This window comes from Petaurus breviceps, unplaced genomic scaffold (genome assembly GCF_028583685.1).
Source record: "Petaurus breviceps papuanus isolate PSGF00001 unplaced genomic scaffold, PetGlider_PUasm1.0 90515, whole genome shotgun sequence".
Lineage (NCBI taxonomy): Eukaryota > Metazoa > Chordata > Mammalia > Diprotodontia > Petauridae > Petaurus > Petaurus breviceps.
This window is the reverse complement of record NW_027187269.1, coordinates 4,475,093-4,480,403: the sequence shown is the minus strand read 5'-3', so window position 1 is coordinate 4,480,403 and position 5,311 is coordinate 4,475,093. Positions and strand designations below refer to the sequence as shown.

Below are 5,311 nucleotides of genomic sequence, written 5' to 3'. Positions count from 1 at the left end.
GAGAGAGAGAGAGAGAGAGAGAGAGAGAGAGAGAAGGGGAGGTGGAGGGAGGGAGGAGAAAGGATGCAGAGAAATTGAAAGTAAATTCTCTCTTCATTTCAATGGATGGGATGTTTTTGCAGGAATACAAGGGCAGCTCAGAAGGGCTTGTCTCCCATAGGGGGGAAAATCCCTCTTCCACATGGATCTACTAACAGTAACTAGCCTGTAACTGTGCCGACTTTCCATATTAGGAAACAGTCAAAGAATGCTGGAAGCCTCTGGTAAAATCCCTCGGAGCATGGTAAAGAACATTCGATATTTCTTCTGTCTTAAGATGTTTACTCAGCTTCCAAGTTGTATTTGAAAGTTATCCCTTCCTTCATTTTTTCTGTCTAACATGATTCCAAACATAAACAATAACATTTTTTCCTTCCTTTATATTGAAGTACGAACACATGGGATAAATTGTTTGTTCCTCATGGAACAATAGTCCTTGAAAAGGAGTTCATTTCCTAAACAGAGGTTGTCATGGTCAGAGTGAATATAATGACATGGCTGTATTTAAAGGGGAGGAGGGAGAAGTCTGGTCAAGAGGACAAGAAGAGAGATTACAAAGAAACTCTGAAAAACCAATTATGTTGATCACAGTCGTCCTCCACATGGCACCTTACCAAATAATAACTCTGAATGACATCTTTGTTTCTCAGTTGATATGAACTTATGGTTCTCTGTCCATTTCCTAAACTAACTCTCCTAACAAAAACTAATCGTGATTACAATTCATAAAACAAACAGAAAATGATTTATTAAAAGCCTGCTGATAAGACATTGAAGGAGCTAATATTGCTTTTAAAAATAAAATCGAGATTAATGGTCACTTGATATAAGCCACACTCTCCAGCTGTAGCCTTTTGCATTTGTTTCACATAAGGAAAAATTAAAAACACAGATGATGTCAGATAGCGTTGCCTCAGTCAACCCAGTTAAACATTAACAAATCTCAGAATATAATCAATTTTGTTAAAAAGAATAATACAGGTCAAATCTACAACAAATAGCATTACAACAAAAAAAGTCCTTTTTATTATGAATTCACTTCCCAACCACAGCACTTAATTCAAGTAATACTGGATACACAAAGTTCTAGTATACCAAAAGTACTGAACAGTCCCTTTAAGTTCTTTATGATAATATTTGACCTGTGATTATGAATTTCTCTGTCTTCCCTCCCCTTTCCCCCCAATCTGGTCCCCAATCTCCTTAGCTAAGAGCTTTTTCTTGATCAGGACTTATCCCTAAAACTCAAGTCTAAGTTTATATTAGAGCTAACATATTTCATGGTTTAGACCCCAACTTTGAGTGTTCACAGTACATTGAAGATTAGTGTTGGACTATATATGTCTGTTGTCTGAGGACAGACATCCTGGCTAAGTTTGGAAGACTCATCACCAGGTTGATTGAAGGCAGGTGAATAATGCTTTAGTCACAGACATCATCAAAGACAACTGATTAAGTTGGAGAGACTTCTGATCTCCATTGATAATGATATAAAAATAATGAATAATATTTTCAAAGTCCCTAGTCATAACAATGAACATTTCTTTAGCACCATGACAATTTTTGGAGGCAGACAATACAAATATATTGCTCACATTTTGCAGATGAGGAAAATAAAGCATAAGGCAGTTGGGGATGTGTAAGAACAATGATTTGAAGCCCAGACTTCAAGTCTAGTCTTTTTTTCTAGCACACAACACTGACGACATGTATTCCTCTCACACTAAGATATATATATGCATAAATATATATTTATGCATATATATATTTATAAGAAAAAACCAAATCCTTTCACAGGGTTGGCTAACTTTCATTTCATGAACACAAGTAGCCAAGTAATGAAATTCCTTTACCTTCTTGTTCCAATATGAATCAATTAACAATAATTTTCTCTATTGCTACTCTGTGTAAGGCACTACATTTGGTGCTCTTGGGAACATAGGTTCCACAATTAATGTCCTCATTGAGCTTGCAATCTAGTTGGAGGACCAAGAGCTATTTATCTATCTAGTTAGATATATAAGACTACCAATTCAAGGCAATAAAACGTTGAATGTAAAACAAATGAGTGTTACAGACAAGAGGCATTGAAGCTTTGAGGAGGGAAAAATCCCTGATGGCTGAAAAGTTTGAGGAAGGCAATATCTGATTATTTTCAAAAGAAAAAAAAAGATAAAATAGTGACTCCCCTCAAGAAGTTTGCAAAGGAGTAGGACACAGGTACAATAATAACATAAATTACAATACGACAACCACAGATATAAGTTTTGAGGGATCTGCCCTAAAAAATACTGTGATGTCAAGTAACATTTCTTGTAAATAGGACAATTTCTTCAAATTAATAATTGTGGGAGACTATATTTTCACCAAGTTTTGTGAAACCCATCTTCTTTGAAGAATAGTGCCAAATCAGGTCCACCAAGGATATGCAAAAATGGAAAAGAAGTATCTCCTGGGAGTTCTTTGAATGTTTTGGACAGATGGCTTTTAGCTAGATAAACAAAAAATAGGATAAGGAATTCCCTCAAATGTTTTCTTCTATGACTTAAATATCAACTATGTCAGTTTTACCAAATAACAGGCCAAGAAAGTTACCCAAACAACCTTGAAAAAAATTATTCACATCATACGTGCATTGTATATTATATCTATATATAACACACATATATGTTAATTATATTACAATCTAGGAAACAACTCTATTCAATAGAACTCTGTGGTGGAGGGGAAAAAGGATGGAAGAGAGGCAGACAGACTTCTTATCCCCCAATTTCTCATTCATCAACACCACTACCCTAGTCTTGTATAGGCTGAGAATCTCTAATCTCTTGCCAAAGTTCTGAGTCTTCACCTTGATTGCACCTTCAATGATCCAAGAGATGAAGCCCTTAAGTCTATACATTTTTGGTTGCCAATGTTAATCTGGGTAAGTTAGCTCAGGGAAGAACATTATGCAACCATTTTAAATTAATTTTAATTGAATCAAACAGCCAGGGTAAAACACTTCACAGTTCCTAAAACATAACAATACCTTTGATCTATATAGATTTAGAATATCAATATTATTTTATAAACTTAATAAAAAAATAAATCCAATTTGTTTTAGGAAATATCAATGAAGTTGTGGTATAAAGAATGCTGGATTGGAGCCAGAAGATTTGAGTTTGAATTGAAGCTCTTGTTTTATTGACTATATAATCCTGAACAATTCATTTCACTTCTCTGAGGATGTTTCTTCATTTATAAAATGAACTATATACTTTCAAAGTAGTATATAAGATACATCTTCTAAAGTCCTTCTTCCTTCTCTAAATTCTATGAACCTAAATATTTTTTGATGAATGTAAAATATAACATGGGACAATTACATGGTATAGTGGATAGAGTGCTGGGACTGGAGTCAGGAAGACTCATCTTCCTGAGTTCAAATGTTCCCCCCAGACACTTACTAGCTGTGTGTGATCCTGGGGAAGTCACTTAATCCTGTTTGCTTCTATTTTCTCATCTACAAAATGAGTTAGAGAAGAAAATGGCAAACCACTACAGTGTCTTTGCCAAGAAAACCCCAAATGAGGTCCCAAAGAGTCAGACATGACTGAAATAACTTAACAACACCAATAAAAAGACATTTTACATTTAATAATTTATTTTTAATTTTGCTTTTGTTTGGAGGGGGGAAGGTAGGGCAATTGGGGTTAAGTAACTCGCCCAAGGTCACACAGCTAGTTTTATGTTGTCTGAGGCCGGATTTGAACTCAGGTCCTCCTGACTCCAGGGCAGGTGCTGTCTATTCACTGTACCACCTAGCCTCCCCTACATTTAAAAATTTAGTGGGGAAATTATTTCTAGCTTAATTTCTTTTTCCTTACAGAATTCCCACTTTGTTAGAACCAAACACCAGATTTCTGAAGATCATAGTTTCGGAATATTGTATTAAATCCTTCTTTCTCAAACTGTGCTGTAAGAAACACTGAAATATCTCTGTTTTTTAAAAAAGATGAAACTTACATTGCTTAAGGTATTTAAACAATAATTTTAGAGCATTTTACTATAAGAGTTCTACTAATTTTTTATTTAAACAGAAGGGGTAAAAAACACTGAGAACTACTGTACTGATTTAACTGTATAGACTGTCTGTCAAAGTATAGTATATCTTTAGGAGACTATCTAGTGAGAGGCAGAGATAGCTAGTTGACCCAGCGGATAGCTGGAGTCAATGTCTGAGTTTAGATCCAGCCTCGGACCACTTGATGGACAAGCCATTTAATCTCTAATATGTCTTAGTTTCCTCTTCTATAAAGTGAAGGAAATAATAGCACCTACTTCCCAAGGTTGTTGTGAAGATGAAATGAGATAATATTTATATAGCTCTTTGCAAATCTTAAAGTACTATATAAATATTAGCTGTTATATTTTTCTGATTAATGAGGCAAATCAATTTTATTTATATTTTTTATAAACCTTAAGGTCAATGATAAAGGTATATATAATATGGACACATTTGGGTATATTATGTAGGTTTGTGTATCCTATGTAAAAGTACAATGTGGTTGAGACATCAGATAAACCTCTTTAAGTGTCTTCACCATTTATTAATGTATTGGTAGACTTAGTTCAGCAAAGTCAAACACAGGAGAAAAATATCTAAAAGATACTGACATGCCTAAATAACATTACCAGAGACTGGAGAACCAAATCCAAAATCAGATAATTACTATTCAGCAGGAAATAAACTAAGCCCTGAGGTTGGATGGATATCTTATTTACATAGAAGAAAAATTCAGTATTAAAAACTACTGGACAACAAAGACAACTGCAAGTAGAAAAATCTATGCTCTTTTTCATACTCTATCCTATTTTAGCAATTTTCATTAAAGTTTTTAAAAAAAGTATCAATTTATCTTTTAACCCTTTGAAAAATATTTATTTCTCAGAGAAGTTATATGCTTAAAAGTCTCTACCCACATTTAAGAATCTCTCCATCTGGAAAGTCAGTCAATCAACAAGGATTTATTAAGTGTGTCTAGTATGTGTCAAGAAGGCAGCTAGGTACTTCAATGGATAGAGTGCTGGGCCTGAAATCAGGTAGACCTAAATTCAAATCAGACTGGACACACTTACTAGCTGCATGCCCCTGGGCTAGTTACATAACCTTTTTTTTTTAATTTTTAAATTTTTTTAATTTTTATTAATTTGTTTGTTTCCTTTTAGTTTACAGGAGTCAATTCCACAATTCCTTGAGTTTCACATTTTGTCCCCCTCCCTCCCCTTC

General features: G+C 34.4%; 1 protein-coding gene across 2 annotated transcripts in view; it reads right to left on the bottom strand.

Annotated features, from left to right (window-relative positions):
- Positions 1-5,311, bottom strand: part of ARHGAP6 (Rho GTPase activating protein 6) — a 703,646-nt gene that overhangs the window by 151,914 nt on the left and 546,421 nt on the right. The gene's annotated exons all lie outside the window — the stretch shown is intronic.